This window comes from Lemur catta, chromosome 9 (genome assembly GCF_020740605.2).
Source record: "Lemur catta isolate mLemCat1 chromosome 9, mLemCat1.pri, whole genome shotgun sequence".
NCBI lineage: Eukaryota > Metazoa > Chordata > Mammalia > Primates > Lemuridae > Lemur > Lemur catta.
The window spans coordinates 86,808,790-86,826,666 of record NC_059136.1 but is presented as its reverse complement, the minus strand read 5'-3'; the positions used below and the strand labels follow the sequence as shown (position 1 = coordinate 86,826,666).

General features: G+C 36.6%; 1 protein-coding gene and 1 long non-coding RNA gene across 2 annotated transcripts in view; one reads left to right on the top strand and one right to left on the bottom strand.

Moving 5' to 3' along the window:
* The window catches only part of LOC123645197 (cytochrome P450 7B1), a 184,547-nt gene that overhangs the window by 104,507 nt on the left and 62,163 nt on the right, over positions 1-17,877 (bottom strand). The window lies entirely within an intron of this gene.
* On the top strand, positions 3,281-14,665 carry LOC123645200. The gene is made up of 4 exons (XR_006737437.1): positions 3,281-3,421; positions 10,191-10,375; positions 14,329-14,384; positions 14,554-14,665. It is a non-coding gene; the product is annotated as an uncharacterized LOC123645200 (long non-coding RNA).

Sequence of the window (17,877 nt, the reverse complement as noted above, 5' to 3'; positions counted from 1 at the left end):
CTTTCAACAATAGTGCATTAATATGCATTTAGAATTTACACCTGAACAACTCAAAACACATATGTTGGGTAACATATGTGTATACCAAACAAGGCTTCTAGAGAGAAAATGAAAATCTGAGAGTTCTACTAAGATAACACTTTCATCCTTAATGGAGTTCATTTTCATTTAGTTTTGAAGGCCCCAGAGGCCAAAGAAATGAATATTGGAGCCAACATTATTCCCCAAATTCCAGAGTCTAAAACCTATTTCCACATCTTTGTGTGATTCAAGGTCATATCCCCTGATAACTGGCTACTCCATCAGCTTTCTGATTTGTGACATCATCTCCAGGTGGAAGCTCAGGCAAAAGTGTAGGTCGAGCTTACCTAGGAGGATTTATTTGGTACTGAAGAGGTTATAGTAGCCTCTTCCTTTCTTTTGCGTGAACAGAGACCTCAAAAACCCAGTCAGACTACAGCAGTTTAAAAATTCAATGGACTCCACTATAACCATGACTTGTAATCAAAAGCTAACCACCGGGAATGGAATTCACCTGTCATTTGAAATGACAAGTCTCCTCAATTATTAACATGGCAGGCTATCTTGGAGAGTCAGTTACCACCAAATTATACTACTAAACCATTTCATCCAAACATTTACTTTTTTTCTTCTTTTTTTTTTTTTGAGACAGAGTCTCACACTGTCAACTGGGCTACGGTGCAATGGCCTTAGCCTAGCTCACAGCAACCTCAAACTCTTGGCCTCAAGCAATCCAATTGCTTCAGCCTCCAAAGTAGCTGGGACTACAGGTGCTTGCCACCATACCTGGCTAATTTTTTCTGTTTAGTAGTACAGGTGCTTGCCACCATGCCTGGCTAATTTTTTCTGTTTAGTAGAAATGGGGTCTTGCTCAGGCTGGTCTCGAACTCCTGACCTCAAGCGATCCTCCAGCTTCAGCCTCCCAGAGTGCTAGGATTACAGGCATGAGCCACCATGCCAGGTCCAAACATTTACATTTTATTAACTTACTTTTTTTTTTTTTTCACTTTTTTCGGACCATAACTTATTTTTCTAAAGACTTAAAATCCAAAATCCAACTTAGTCTCCCTACTATGACCGGTCACAAACTCAGGAATTCCGAATATTGTATTGGAAAATATACAGAGGAAATAAGATGAGGTCATTTTTAAAATAATTTACTATCAAAGTACACTATCTCAAAATAGAGAAGAATGCACTGGCATGTGACAGGCAGTGGGGTGAAGGGAGAGAGGTTGGGGAGAACCACCCTGTGGATCAGAAGTGCTAATCACATGGTTCTAATTGCCTCAGTTTGCTGCTGTAAATTCTGGGAGCACAGGCCATAGGCAGAAAGAGGCAAAGGACATGCTTTTTCCTTCCCTGTTCTGAGGTACGTCAGTTTACCTCCAAGCCAGGTCATCTGGATTGAGGAACCGAAGTCAGACAACAAGGTATCAGTCTTCAGTGTAAATCTTACTTAATCTAAATATTTTGCTTAAAATTGTAAAAGATTTAAATAGAATTTTAGCTTTACTCACTGAAATTTACTGAGTTTGGAGGTTTGCTCCCATTGTGGCTACCAGTTCACCCTGCTCAACTCAACGTCTTCATTGTAGTCTCACAATCAGCTAATATCCCATCATTTTCCTTTGGTCCTTTGCAAAACGTAATAAGCACTATTCAGTATTTGCTTTCAGAAAACTCCCAAAAGTATGAATAAAATATTTTTTAAGTGACAATATAAGAATTACTAGCCAACCTAGACATTTTAGCTTATTGCTGTATGTGCTGTGATATCAGCTTAGCTAGAGTTTCAGAGACAATTCTGTATTTTCACATTCAGTATTATAATCAGGATTTTTAAATTAAACTTGTTGCTTTTCTGAATTAATTATTTATTAGAAATTCATATTTTGGGGGATATGGCTTAAAAATAGTCTGAATTCTTGAATGTATAGAAGTGTATATAATACATGCATTCTGATTCTATCCGGTGTTTAACACCAAAAGTATTAGTTATTAACATCACAGTCACACATAGTAATATCCAAAAATATTTACATAAGCTTGTTCTTTAAAGAAAGCCTGAAGACACTTGTGAGTGTGTGTGTTTGTATACGTATGTGAGAGGGGAACTTCCTTCGCACTGGTTTTGTGTACCTAGATGAAGGAATTTCTCCTAGATAACACAATGGGTCTTTCTCCTCCATATTCACTCCTCCTTTGGGAGCGCTAATTTAACCTAACTGTGGGCAATAAAGATCAGACATGCACTGGTCCATGTCATGCCAATGGGTGGAGCTAATCTTCAGAAAGTAGTAAGTACTGGGGGATTCTTTCCTTCTTTCCTATCAGCTCCAGGCCAGTGGGGGCAGTGATTCTCCTGGCAAGGTGTGTGTGCTCTGAAGACACAATCTTTTACTTGGGTGGATCATCACTTCCACGTGCTGTGAGGAAGGGCCAGAAGTAGAGAATGTTATAAAAGCCCTTTTAGCTGCAAATGTCAAGACTCCATTTTCCAACCAGCTTGATCAACTATAAATTTGATGTTTTGGTTTCCTTCATTCTGTCTTGTATCTTATTTAGCAGTTGTTTATGAATATAAGGGTAGAGGGAAAAGAAAGGAGTGTTATGCATTTACATCTCCTTGCCCTAAAAAAACTCTAATGGTATGGATGTGTGTGTGTGTATTGAATTGAATATATGTATATATATATTCGTTCAAGTAGTGTCTTCATTGCTACTCAGAACATATGTAAATGTATTAGTAGAATGAGGAAAACTATTAAAGATATTAAAATCCTGGGATTTATAAGCCTGTTCATAAAAACCTGGATTGTTTACATAATCATAATTTTGATTGTTTATTTTACAAAGAATGAAGCAGTTCTCAAAGACACTAATATTAAAAGTGAAATACCTTAGGGCTAATCTGGAAGAAACCATAATTTGTGTTATAAACACAAAGAAAAGGATAAATGGTACGCACAATGTACAGTCTTTTCAAAGAAAAGAAAATATCAACTTACAAAGTACCCTCTCCAGAGACACTTAAGACTGTCAGAAGTTAAGCACAATAGATTGCAAAGGATTCAATTTCTGAGTTAGTTTCGCTATGTGGATTTTCACTTCTCATGAAATGTTTCACCTTCCATTTTACCATTTGGGAGCAATTTATTTTAGTATGATCTCATGAGTGATCGTGCCCTGCCACAGTGTTTGGTTGACATTTTCTGCAGGCCTTATCAAGCACAGTTCTATCCCATAACAACAAAGGCGCTCAGTTCTTTTTTCTGAGGGTGTTGCCCAAGCAGGAGACAGTCACAGCAGACTCAATCTCAGTGACTGTGCCAGTCTCAGAACCAGCGCCTGTGACTCTGGAATCTACCCATCCGCGCTGCCTGCTAGCTGTCACCAGGTAAGTCTTTGCAAAGCCCAGATCTGATCAGGATCCTCCTCTCTAGAACTTTCAGAGGCTTCCCACGGCAAAGACAAAATCCAAATTCTTTAGAGTCCGAGGGCCTCTATTTCATTCTAAATTACTTTTGAAACACTCAGTCCTGAAATCCAGTTAGACCAAACTGCTCTCCATCCCCTAATGCTTTGAATTTTCTCTTTTTCTTTGCTTACATGGTTGCCTTAGGTCTAGCACTGTTTCCAACCTACTCATCTTGCAAGGCCAAATGGCACTTTCATTTGTTCCCTCATCCCTCATCCATGGAGTAAACACTGTTTAAGTGGCGTCTCTACACCAGGCACTATGTTAGGCACTTTCTCTCTTAAATCTTTCTTACATCCCCAATTCCTCCAACTTCGGAAGCAATCTTTCTGTTCTCTCAATTCTGCTAGCACTTTGTATCTCAGTTAGGACACTTAGCAGTTTTACATTCAGAAAGTTGCTTCCTATATCACAGTAGGCCCATGGTACCCAGCACCTTAATACATTTCATGAATGGAGGAATCAATGGTTGAGTAACAGATGAATATGTACATACAAGCACCTTATAAAATAGAAATAATAAAAAATATAAAAATACATTGCTACTTCTATTTATTTATATATTTAGAAATGTATACCTAAAAACACCTTATGAAAAAATAGGTAAAATATATAACTTTCAAATTAAGCTTCATATTTGTCATTACATTAAATATTCAAGCAACCTAATTTTAAAAAGGAATTACCTACTTCATAGTAGTTTAAATATGAAAACTCCAAGCAAGATCTTAAAGAATAAAACTACACATGTTTTCGGTGGAAGAATACTTTGCCATCATAACAAACTGTACGTATAGAAATAAGTACATTGTAGATTGCCCGTTTCTGTTCCGTATTTTTGGAAGGGGGAAGAGAGACGTGGGGCTCTCTCTTCCAAATCTTTAGAAGTTTAATCTACCAGAAGAAGATAAGACTAGAGGCACGAGGAGCCCTTAACTCTAATCATATTGGACCTATCTGCTGTCAGCTCCGCAGGGCTGCTACAACTCCTAGACCAGCGGGATCGTGGCAAACTGGCTCTCTATTTGTACCCAACTCACAGCTGAGTGGAAACGATTTCACAGCTGCATGGTAAACCTCCTGGCATCTCTCCTGCTTGGCGGCCTGGCTGCCTGGGAGCAGTCCCTGCAGAGCAGCCCACTACCGCTGCTCTCTGGGAAGAGACAAATGGTGGCGCTACTAAGAGGGTGAGGTGCCAAGGGAAGGCCATCTGCCCGGTGTCGGTTTTGTCATCTGTCACTCTCTGAAATGAGCCCGTGACTTAGAGAAGGAAGTCAGGTCTGCAGAAGAGGATCCCCCATGTGTGTCTGTGCTGGCCCTTCTGATCTTGTCTTAGACTCAACTTTTAGATAGTTCTTTGGAAGGCCAGTTAAGCGGAGGCATTTGCCCTGCAGCAAGGCACGATACTGAAGAGGCACTCTTCTGAGGGCTATTTTAAATTCTAAATATTCTTGTAATATGCCTTCCTTCTAGAAAACAAGTAGAATTTGATTTGAATTTTCCAAATAAGGATTGTTCAGAAAATCGTCTACTCGGTCATCACATCAACAATGCTAATTGCAATTTACAATGTGCACTGTAGCATGTGCTAATAGTCTTATTATAGCACTTTCAATATAGCAGATTAAAAATTATTTCTGTCTTGGTGACTATGTCTCATTTTCATAAATACTTTAAAAATTAGGGTATGGCCAATCCTTACTTTTCTTTTCTGGACTCTTCTTATTCTTCACCTCACACAGTTCTTTCAAGGATTAAAAGAGATGAAGTTAAGTAAGGAACTTAGCAGAGCACCTAAAGCAGACTGGCACATGTTGACAATTAAGGAAATCATAGCGCAGCAGTAGCAGCAACAGTAGCAGTAACATTTGTAGTAGTAACTCCTAGCCTGACTTTTCTTTTGCAATTAAGAATCTTAAAATTCATACCGTAAAATTCTAAAAAAAGGGAATTCAATTTGTATGTACAAAAATAGCACCTTCACAGACAAAACTATAGATACATCAGCAATCCTTTTAAAAGAAAACGTTTATCTGGAACTAGCCATTATCATCAACACTTACATTCTGGATCTCACAACAGGAAACAAGCTGGCCTGCCGAGGGGAAATTTTTCTGCCATTAAGTCAATGCTGGAATCATCATGTCACTTTAAAAATGGGAATATAAATATAGTCATAATTTTATAATACATTATATATGTGATCACCACTTGACTTTGCATTTTGAAAAGACTTTTGATTTTTTCATGGTTGTAGCTCCAGTTGTAGAACTGGCATATTATAGTCAATCAACATATATTTGTTGAATAAATGACTGAATTTTTATAAAAGTGGATACATTTTTTTCTCCTCATTTATATATATATCACTATATATGTACATATATATTTTTCTCCTCATTTTATATGTATATATCTCATTACATATGTGTGTATATGTCTGTGTGTATTTGTGTGTGTGTATATATATATATACATATATATATAGTCTCACAATGCAGAAAAAGTAATTTTCTTAAACATAGTGAGGCTGTGAGAGACTATTCAAGAGAAAGAAAATTTGGTATGAGTGTACTTTGGTTAAACATCCATATATACAAATGGGAAAAGTAAGATACCAACAGATTCTGTAGCACTTTGCATATAATTCTATTAGTACACATTACTCCCCGATAATCTTATTCATCTTCATTCTATCATATAAGAGAAATTCAATAAAATATTATTTGGATGAATGGATAAATAGCTGATTGATAAATTAATAAGTAGCACCATCAAACAAAAATTTTCAGTGTAGTATATGAGACTTGTCTAATGGTCTATTCCCAGATCCACCCTTACAAAGCTTAAATGCAAATTTCAAATGAATCACCCTGATACCAAGAAGCTTAATTGCTGTTGGAACAAAGTCCAACACTATTAAAAGGAATATGACAAAATCTGGCACCCCAAAATATAAAACTCTCGATATCCAGCATGCAATAAAAAGCTATTAGGTATGCAAAGAAGCAGGAAAATATAAGGAAAAATTAATCAATAAAAAGGCCCCCAAAATGAGAAAAGATGGAACTAGCAGATAAGATGTTAAAATAGTATTTGTTAATGGTTTCCATTTGCTCAAGAATGTAGAAAAAAACATAAAGTTAAAAAAAAAATGGAAGATACAAAACATGGAAATTGTAAGAGGAGAAATAAAGTATCTGCAACAAAATGACAACTTGATAAGATTAACAGATTAGATTAGATACTGTGGTAGAAAAGATCAGTCAACTTGAAGAAATAGTGGTAGAAACTATCCAAAAGGAAGAAAAAAAGATAAAATACTTAAATAGAAAAGTTCTAATGACCAGTGGGGACAATATAAAGCAATCTAAACAATATAAATAACTGAAATCCCAGAAAGAGACAGACGAGACAAAAAGTTTTCAAGGACTAGTGGCCCAAAGTTGACCAAAATTATAAGCTCATAAATCCTCTCTTTTTATATCATGCTATCTCATAGAGATTGCATTTCAGATATACAAAAATTCAGCAACATAACATAATAATAATTGTGAACACCTACCATAAATTTTAGGTCCTTTTCTAAACCTTTCACAGGTAGTAATTTATATAATCCCAACAACCTCAGGAGAGAGAATCACTTAGTATTTCTATTTTACAGGTAAGGACACTGACTGCTAGAAAGATGAGGTGGTGGTGTACTCAAGACAGCCCAGCTTTTGAGTAGAGTCAGGACTCATACCCATGTGGTACGTCTTCAGCATCCACACACCTAACCATCCTGCTATACGGCCTCCGTACCATCCGTGCAAGGGACAGACATCAATACTTTAAGACTCAAGCTTGAGCCAGATGTGCCCATTTTCATGCTGAACATGATTTTAAAACAATTCAATTCAGTTGCAGTTTTATAATGAATATCAATTTACCCCTTATCATCTAGGATCCAGAATGATGTCAATATGTGTGCAAATGCATGAACAAACTGGCAAAAAGATGAAGAACATGTTAGCATTCAAACCATAGTGACCCGCCATTTAGCCATAGACTAAATCAGCAGGAAAACTGTGTGTATCTGGAGGCATGTGCATCTGTGATTTTCTGAAGCCACATTTAAAAAGAAAACTGAGAACATCCAAATATCAGAGTTGTCATCAGCTTGACTCCTTCTAGTTGGAATTGGAGGGTTCTTACTGACACATGTAGCCCTGCTTGTCCTTTGTCACATATGTGCTTCCCCTGCAAACTGTCAGTGACTTGTCAGAATTGATCAGGAAGTCTAAGGTCAATCCCCAGTGATGGACAGGTCTGGACACGACAGTGTCCCATTTCTGGTTCTGTGGCACATACCGTATGAAAACTGATCTCTCCATCACTCTACTCTCAGGATGAATGGCTGCATACAGTGATGATGAGATTTTTTTAAAGATTAAAAAAAAAAAAACCAACAAGGTAAACTCAATATTTAATCATATTTTAAAATAAACAAATATTTAATCATATTTTAAAATAAACAAAAATCTAATGTTGCAAGGAGAAGGGATGTCTTGTAAAAAGATGTAGAATCTTTTTTCCCTATGTATGAATAAAACTGCCCATGCTCCTTGTTTGGGAATTTAAAACATCAAACAACCAAATCTAGGAAAAAGGAAATAGGGCAGTTTGGTAAATGACCTGAGACCCTGATGGCTCCCAAGGCCTCCAAACAACGAATTACAGGCTGGAAATCTGGAATTATCTTTGTTGCTTTCCAAGGTATCTCCCTTGGAATTTGGTAGAAATTAAGACTTGTGTTAACACTTCAAAGACCATGATTTAAAAAAAAAACAAAGGGCTCCTTACTACTTAAATTGTTCTTTCTAGAAGAGAAAAATTCTGGAAAAGTTTCTGATGATATTTTCAAAAATGTTTGATACTGCCAAAATATATTAGAGATTATAAAATAACTGTAATCTTTTGGGGTAAGAGCTGGACAATCACTAATTGTGAACATGAGTCTCAAGTATGCACTGTATCGTTCAGAGGTGAAAAGGGACATACAGGGACACTCATTGGACAATTTGCATAAGTCAGCACACATCACTATGCTAACTCTGTTCACTTGACTTCCTAACTCACCACTCTCACTTCCTCACTGTCCTGACTTTCTGCGTCATTATCCTTGCTGGTCACTTTATTCCCCCTTATAGATTTTACTACAAAATATAGAGGAGAGGAAAGAATGATCCATTCTGCCACAATTCCAAGATCCTGCCTCTATTTCCCATTCCTCACCACTCTACAAAATCCTCATAACATTAGTTTGACTTTAGCAAAATCACTTGCAACAGTGGCAGGAAGATGGAGAAAAGTGGAAAACGTGAGAGAATGCACTGCCTAACTCCCACTGCATCTTTCCACACCCAAAAGGGGGAAATGGAGAGAAAGGAGAAAGAAGACCTCTGCGGTATAGCATGAGCACAAATTTAAGCATCTGAAGCTTCTAGTCCTTAACATGGACATGAGCCTGTATTCACAGTTGCAGGGGAAACTACTTAATTCCCTGTGATTTGTTCCACAGCTGAAAAATACAAAGAAATTCTCTGTGAGTTCTGGGAATATTCAACAATTGACACCTATTAATCCAGTTTTTTCCTATTATTTTAACTGCAGAGGGAATGGGAATAAAACACTATCAAAGAGCTTCCATTATGTCACCGCTACTTTTCCAATCACTTTGGCTGAACATTTCACAATGTTGTGAAAATTGGCCGATTGTTTGTCAACTTTCTAGCTCTTTACCATCCATGAGAGCCCTTCACTGTTTGCTTACTAAACAAAATTGTACAATTCTTCTAAATCGTATTTATCTCTTCTACCTTTTAGGAAATCTGAAAGTACAAAATAGCATATTTGGTGCCATATAACCAACCATTCTGATGCACACATCTAAGAGTCTTTCTATTTTGAAAAAGGAATTTAAAATAAAATGTCCTAGAAAATCACTGTAATATTGCAATATAACACTACAATATCTGGCAGATCATTGTAACTGTAATATAGAGTTATGAAACAACTAAAAATAAATTACTATATTTATTACTATCAACTGCTATATGGACACAAAGTTCATATACTCCACCCTTTACTATCATGGTTGTGTAAGAGCATTAAAGGTACAACTCAGGCTACTTATGCAATGTATGTTGTTATATCTAGTGTATGGAATTTCAAAGGCCCGAATGAAGTATAAATCATTGACTTCAGGAAGTTGCAATGATGTTTTATCCTGCAGGTGTATACGGTTTAACGTATGTGAAACAGCACTCCCGTGCTACAGTTGTATCACAGAGTGTTTATACCTTTTCACTACTCAAAATTCAAGGTGAGAATAATTAACTGCCTCTTTGTTCACCATTAGTCCAAGAGTAAGTGGATGTTAGTGATGCATCTCAAGGTCCCTAGGGAGTACCTCCTCAGGACTAGGCAGTCTTCCTCTGCTTACATTTCTCCCCACAGGCAAGGAGTCCAGCTGCCCAGGGGACATGCTGCCCTAGCCTGGCCACCTTCGTGCTCATGGTCCAGGTGCCCAGAAATTGGAATTCTCTGCCTCAACACTGGGGAACCCACTCCTGGGGCATTCATGGGCTTCCTTCTTGGGTCTGTCTTTCAATGGCTGATCATGCGGCCATATGTTCACCTCTAGGTCTGAGGATAGCCAATGGCTGTTGTTTGGAGTGGAAGTGGACGGAGCTTCCTGTGGGCAGAGTGGTCCAGGCACGCAAGGTCTCTGCAGAATGGAAGATGCAAGATGTGGGCTAAGGGCCACATTTGTATTAATGTCCGTGCCCCAGTTATGAGAGGTGGATTTTCCTCAGGGTACCGGGAAAGGTGAGTATGAGGCAGATTCCCTCGAGGACCTAAATAACACTCCAGTGGCAAAGCAATTATGGGCAGGGTTACCCATTCAAGGTCATCAAGGTTCCAACTGTTCTGCAACAATCATGATTTAAATTATCATGGGATGTAGTGGCTTCTAAAGTGCTAAGTTAGCATATAGTTTTGAGGTCACTGGAGGGGATTTTTAAGGGATTTCAGCTCATAACAAATGGTTTTAATAGATTTTAGACAACTTGGGGCACACAACTGAACACATTCATCACCCCCAACATTAGATTAGATGGCATTTAGTAGAATACAAATTTGTAGAGAGCATATAAATTTCATTTGGATGAGCAGCCTACATTAGTGACACTTGAGGTGGTTCTCTGACTAAAACTGTAAAGTCTCTTCTTCTCCTCCACCTACTCAAATTATCGACCACTTAAAATATATTAAATTGTTATTCCTAAAATTTACATCATTAAGATCTCCACAAAGCAAAGCACAAACTACCTCCTTAAACCACACTTTCATGATAAATCAATAGCAAGTGCAGCGAATTCACATATTATTAAGTTAATTGTCTGTCAAGATATTAACAGTGTTGATTTCTGAAAAGAAGTCTAAAATTTTAAAAGCCAAACTGAGTTTATCAGCTAGGACAGATTGCTGCTTGTCTAAGTGACTTAGTTTGTGTGACAGAGCTACATGCTGCCTTTGGGTTCACAAGTCCTTCAAAACCAAAGATCCATGCTAATGGAAACCTTTTCAGCATAAAGCACCCAACAATCAGAGTTAAAGTTTTATTTATTGGCTTTGACCATCTACTTGTGTTATCAACCATAAGGGCCCATACACTTCATCAACCCCTAACAATAGCCGCAAGCTTGGACAATCTGTCTTGCGTCTTCATTGGGTAAGACTTCAATGGAACAGCCTCGATTAAAGAGCAGCCCACGCATAAAATGAAAACTCATTAAAATAAACTTTCTCAAAGGGGAAAACTTCAGTTCCAATTGAACTGAACTGTTTTTATTTCAAAGATGAAAGGTCCATTACTCAGCCATACATTCATGTGCTCTTGGCCTAAGTGCTTTCTATTTGACGACTTTAACTTTGGGTCCCTTCTCATGTCTTTTTGGAGGCTTTAGAAACATAATAGGAATTCAGCCCTTATTGGGCCTGATTGGAACATAGTATCTGTGAACCTCTTAATAATACTTCAGACCTTTATGATTTAATTTGCAATGGTGTCCCTTTTGTCTGCCTTACTGGCCTTTAATCTAAGGCACAATACACCCACTTTACATTTATTTGCAGAAAAGCACTGAATAGCTAAGGATTTTTTTAATGTGCCAATTAAAAATAGTGATTTTTAAAAACACACAGGTATGGTCATTTACATAACAGAGTGCAAAGCTAAATGAATAAATGAATGATGTGAAAGATGGTTGTTGCCAATTGTTTACATGAAAACTGACTTAGAGCTTTGAGCCTGAAAACTTCACCTTGAACTTATGAGGGCAGTCTCAGTGAAAGGAGTAACACGATAAAATAAAAAGGCAAGAGACTGGGAAAAATCTCTGTTATGTGAAAATATCAGCTGACCTATAAAAGAGCAATATAACTGGTATTAGCTGAAGCAAATAATAATATTCTCAGCTTTAATTTTATATGAATGACCATTAAGTGAAATGAACCACAATCATGGTTACTTAGATACACAGAATATTCAGAGAAAATGTTAATACGCAAAGCAATGCAAAAACATCCACATAATGGTTGTACACACATGCCATTAAAAGGAAATTAAGCTCTTTAAGATTGCCTATATGTCATTATATATCTTTACTTCATATATCTTTGTCTGAAGGCAAAATGTATGTCATGTGCATATTTTAAAAGACAAATTAGTTAAAGAAATATAAATCATTTGTGTCAAAAATATTCCTTTGAATTATGTAATTACAAAAGTATATATTGATGCATTTTAAATTTTATCAAAATTAATAACTAGCATAATGATCTCTCGGTAATGAAAATGCAATATAATTTTTTAGCAGTTTGACAAAACCATCTCAATTACATTTTGAGTTTAATCTATTTGTAAATTACTAATAAAGGATATTTTTGTGTATGTAAAAATCCATCAAAAGTAAAATATTTTTTCTTTAAACAAAAATATATTATTTAAAAACAAAACAAAAGATCAAAATCTAAAATGTTCACTGTCCAATATATGGAGCTAAAAAAAAGAAAAAAGAGGAAATCTAAAATGTTATGAATTAAAACATAATCACAAATGACAAACTATAGAAAATACCTGATTCTTACTTAGTTCTTTACCTATATAGTCAATCCCAACTTTCTTGCTTATTTTTTGTTGTTTTGCTTTTGTTTTTAAGACACATGTATTATTATAAAACTTTGACATTAATCTTAACCAAAAAGCAAACAAAGAAACAAAACCCATCTTCATTGAAATTACTAACAATTCTGTCATTCACGAAGGTACACAACTAGCTCAAGTACAAGAAAAACATCTGCCCTGGCTGTTAGAAAGCGATAAGTGAATTGGCTTTGCTCAGCCAGGATCACATACACACAGTTTTTTTCCACTCTTTTTATTTTTAACACCTTAGTTTCTGTATGTTATTTGATATTATTTTGGTCTTACCACATCTATTTATTATTTGGGGGTCATATATAAATATGAAAGAAAATAAGCAACAATCTCTCAGGGAAAACTAAAATATTAATAGGTCTGCCTCACTTTAAGCAAAACCAACATATAAATGTAGGTAAAAAAATGATTAAAAGACATAATATTTGTAATACATAGTATTGGCAATAGGACTTTGCAGTAGTGAGCTCTTTTACTTAAAACTACAGTTTTAAAAATGTATATGACTTATAACTGCCCTGGACTATATGTAACATGCAAAGTAATATTTTATATGTATATGAAAACATTTGCATATATAGATTTCATACGTATGAAAACATTTGCAGTGAATAATGACATATTTATCATTATGATATATATCATTAAGATATTTATCATTATGATATATACCATTAAGGTATATATCATAAATATATGATTATGAGATGTATGATATATATATATGGCATTATCTACTACAAATGTTTCATTTATTGTATTCTAATAAATCCACATAATTTGGATTACTCCACCAAGACTATGAGTTCATAAGATGACCATTATTGTTAACTGGAGGCTGTTCTTGCCTAAAGAGTTGACTTAGAACCTCACATTAACTATTAACCATTCATAGTTTTAAAAAAATAACATAATGGGGGCATACAATGCTTTTCTTGTTATCAGAAGGTTGAACCATGGAAGTTCCGACACTATGATTAATTTCTCCTTTAATGAGTTTGGCCAAGGTTGCCATATCACTTCCCATAGCTTTAAGATGCCCACTCTGTAAGTGGCTTCCTGAATGTGAAGTTCCTTTTTCATCTTAAGCAGCATAGCTAGTGTCTAATTACAACGGAAAACTGCATGTTGGAAGCCATGGTCTCTCTAGGCTGCTCTTACAAAATGAAAACAGAGCAGCCAAAACCTGTCTAGACCTTGCATGGACTATCAGAGAGGCTCCCAAAAACATATCCAATGTTGAAAATATGGCTGTGAATATTAACCACAAAAATCATTTTTAACTCAAATTTTATTTTAATTTGAACAAATCATATAAATGTGGAATAATTTTTAACAATGTATTAGAGAATAAATGCCTTCATAAATTTGGACATAAGGACATTACCTACTAAAGAAAATCTAACATAATTATAATACTATTAATTTTACATTGAAATTATTGTGTCAAAATATGAGATAAGACAGTAGCTTTCCCCTTACATATACACATGGTAATAGTTGTGTGGGTTATTATCAATTTTCACTTTTATTATGTCATCTCCTGATGTTCTCATAGGAAAACCAGAATCCTGTAGCAGCAAATCTAAGAACAGCAAACAGATGACTTAAAGGGTATGTAGAGTGGATTTGGGGGGGGGGGGGGGGTTTAGTTTTTATTTTTTGTCTTCTTTTTCTTTTCGCCTTAATTCTCTCATTTGGTTTAGAAACATAAGGCCCTGTTCACTTCATTTAAGCCTCACAATGACTGGAAGCCTGATCAATCTGTCTTGTGTCTTCTTAGGGTGAAACTGCAATTGAGCGGAAGCAACAGATGAACAAAGCCCACATTCAAATCTGCAGCTCATTAAAATAACGTTAAAATAGAGTAAAATCTCAATAGTAGGTGAATTGTGGCTGACTTTTTTTTTCCTGCTAAATACATTTGATTAATAAACTATACAATCATTAGCCCTGAATAAGTGGTCTTTAATGTAAATTTAAATAAATATCTACTTTTTTTAAAACGTGAACATTTTTTAAACCATGTTGGAAATAGGCTTTCAACAAAGCACTACATGAGATAACTTTGCGGCGTGCTCCAATGACACATCCCATCAAGACGAGATTCACAAAGATTCTATACAGTTTATGGTTCTGCCTCCAGTACTGGACAGAATCAGTACCAGTCAATGTAACACTTCCAGCTCTAAATTCCTATGATTCTATAATGACACATCATAGGGAGAGTTTCTCTAAATAAATGCCCAAATTGGTTTGCTATGCAACAAGTTGCTATCCAAATGCCCAATAAATAAAATTTTTAGAACTTTTGTGAATTTTAAGTAACCCAGAAGTTCAGTAGGGACATTCACAAGTAAACGTCCAACTATTTGGCAATTTGTTTTTAATTTGATCCTGTGGATTCCAGTCTGTACCTGATCCAGGGATAGAACCTTTATACACACATCCGACTAACAGAGAGTCAGGATTTGTAAAAGCCAGATTTTAGTTGAGAACATGTGTCCATTCATATGTCTGACAGATTTTCGATAAAACTCATAATTACACATCCTAGAAACCATTTAGGCAATCTGGAGAGATCTATTAAAATAAAAAATACATATACTCTTCAACCCAAAAACCTCACCTCTAAGAAATCAATCTCACAGAAATAAAGCACCAATATGAAATCATATGTAGACAAAGAGATGAGTCCAGAATTGTCTCGTGGGGCTAAAAAAGTAAAAAACAACAACAAAACAAAAAACTGGAAACAAAGTAGAAAAATTGTGGACCCTTCATACTACGGAATGAATATTACAGAAGCTTTAAAAGAATGTGTTAGAGTTAAACCAGTTGACTAAGAAAATTTTCCATGATGTACTCTGGAATAAAAAGTAACATGCAGACAACACTTTTTAAAAAAAAACTAACAATAATAAAATCCCGTCGCACACACGTATGTGTTTGGTTTGTTCTGCTTATGTACTCAAGGAGAAAGTTGTGAGAGGCTATGTAACAGGTTGTCAACTTGAACATGAAAAGGAGACGGGCGGAAGAAGAATCTGAACAGAGAGGCCTGACTGGGTTTTTTCACTCAGTCTAGTGGCATTAGATCATACCCTTTTGTCCAGTCACATTGCCACATGCCTGTCCATGCCTCATCGAACCTAAGCATAAAAATAGACAGTTTTCCCTGAGTCTTTGGGTCACATAAACTTTGATGAAATAAACATGTTTTGCTTTTCTCTTGTGAACCTGTCTTTTGTTACAGAAGTGTTAGCCATGACCCTTCAGGCGAGGAAGGAAGGTATCACAGCCTTTCTGCCCCTACATTTGCTTTACAATTTTGGGAAATCACTGAAGTTCTCTAAGCCTCCATTTTCCATCCCTGTGTCAGGTGAGGTAACTGTCATTAAATGAAATCATGCAGTCGAAGCCCATGAAGAAGGAATGACCACAGGAAGCCCTGAATGCATTATAATTCTTAAATCCTTCTCCCTGACTCTTGCCCTAGGCTGCGTCCTTGCTGACGGGGATAGCTGGGTTCAGGCTGAAGTAGCTACTAAAAGGCTCTCAGATATACACAGAACTGCAGGGCCTGAGCCTGCCAGATGGGACAAAGGTATGCAGATAGAGTGGGAGAGAGGAAGGGAGGTAGGAAAGGGATCAGGGAGGAAAGAGTTCACAAACTTCCTAGACATCTTGGTGACGAGAATAGAAAACATGACAATGAATCCTTTAAAGAAGAAAGTTTCTGTTGGAAATCTAGATTCTGCTAATCTGCCTGCCATCCCTTCTCTTTCATGTCCTACCCTCGCTCACGGGCCCACCAAAGGCCACTTTCCCTCAGCAGCGAAGTCCGCGAGCTCTGCCTGCCACCTCCCTTCGCTGTCTCGGTGGGTGCAGGGCCAGAGATTTCTGAGCAATCACATAGGAAACAGACGGTATGTCTCATGGATATCTGGTCCTCCTGTGAGGACCCGACTGACATTTTTTAATTAAACTGGCCCACTGGAGTTTAATTAAGGTCGTGTCTTCTTGAGATGAAACTAAAGGAAAATAGATCCTTTTTATGCAACAAGCATATAGGATAAGAAACTTCCTTCTTTCAGCCTTCTAATCTTAAAAAAAAAAAAAAAAAAAAATCCCCTCCATTCCTTCTCTTATTCCCAAACCTTTCCTTTCTTTTTTTTTCTTTTTTTTTTTTGAATGAACAAAGTTGTTTCAGAAGTGATTTAAAATGACTCATGAGCTATCCCCATAAAGCTACAAGTATCTGAGAAACTATAGAGACTGAACATGTACCTTGGGGAATCAGAAAGTCCTCCATTTTATGCAATTTAATAGAAATCAGCTTAGAAAATACGTAATGACTAGTGACCCAGTAATCATGCAAGTTCTAAAACACAGTTTGGATCCCATGGAGAAACTCACCAGGTAAAAAATGGTATACAAGTAAAAACAACTTCCTGTTTTGGAAAGAGCACTGGACTGGAGCCAGGACTGCTGGTTTCAGCTTTAGCCCTTCTGTTCTCTGGCTGTGCACCTTTGAGCAAGTTACATAACCTCTCTGAACATCAACTGCCTAATTTGTAAGGTTGAGTGTTATACCTCACTGGGTTATGGTGAAGAGTAAATGGAATAGTGAATGTGAGAGGTCTGTGTGAACTGTGTGGCACTGTACAAATACAGGGAACCACTGCTATAATTTCAGGCAGTGATTAAAAGTATTTAAAAACAATTTTCTTTTGGCAAGGCAGTAGACAGGAGCAGATGTATACTGCTACAGGCACCTGGGGCCTTAGAGTCACACAGACAAGCACTTGTGGCTTGAGTCAGCCACTTACTAGCTAACTGTATTTTCATGAGGTAAATGGAATGTAAGTATTGAGGTCATTAAATATGAAATGTCTGATTTCGAATCAAAAGTTTAGTTTACTATATCTCAAACAAGAGGGAGTACAGTTAGTCAAAGTATGTGCCTAAACTATCGACACAGTTTTGCCATCTTAATGGTAGCTTTTTAATGCCAGCAGCAAAGAAGCCTGGAGAGTGAGTGGTGATGAAATCAAGAAAGGCGTTTTCCACAGCTTGTTCAGAATTGAATATTTTTTCTTGTAAG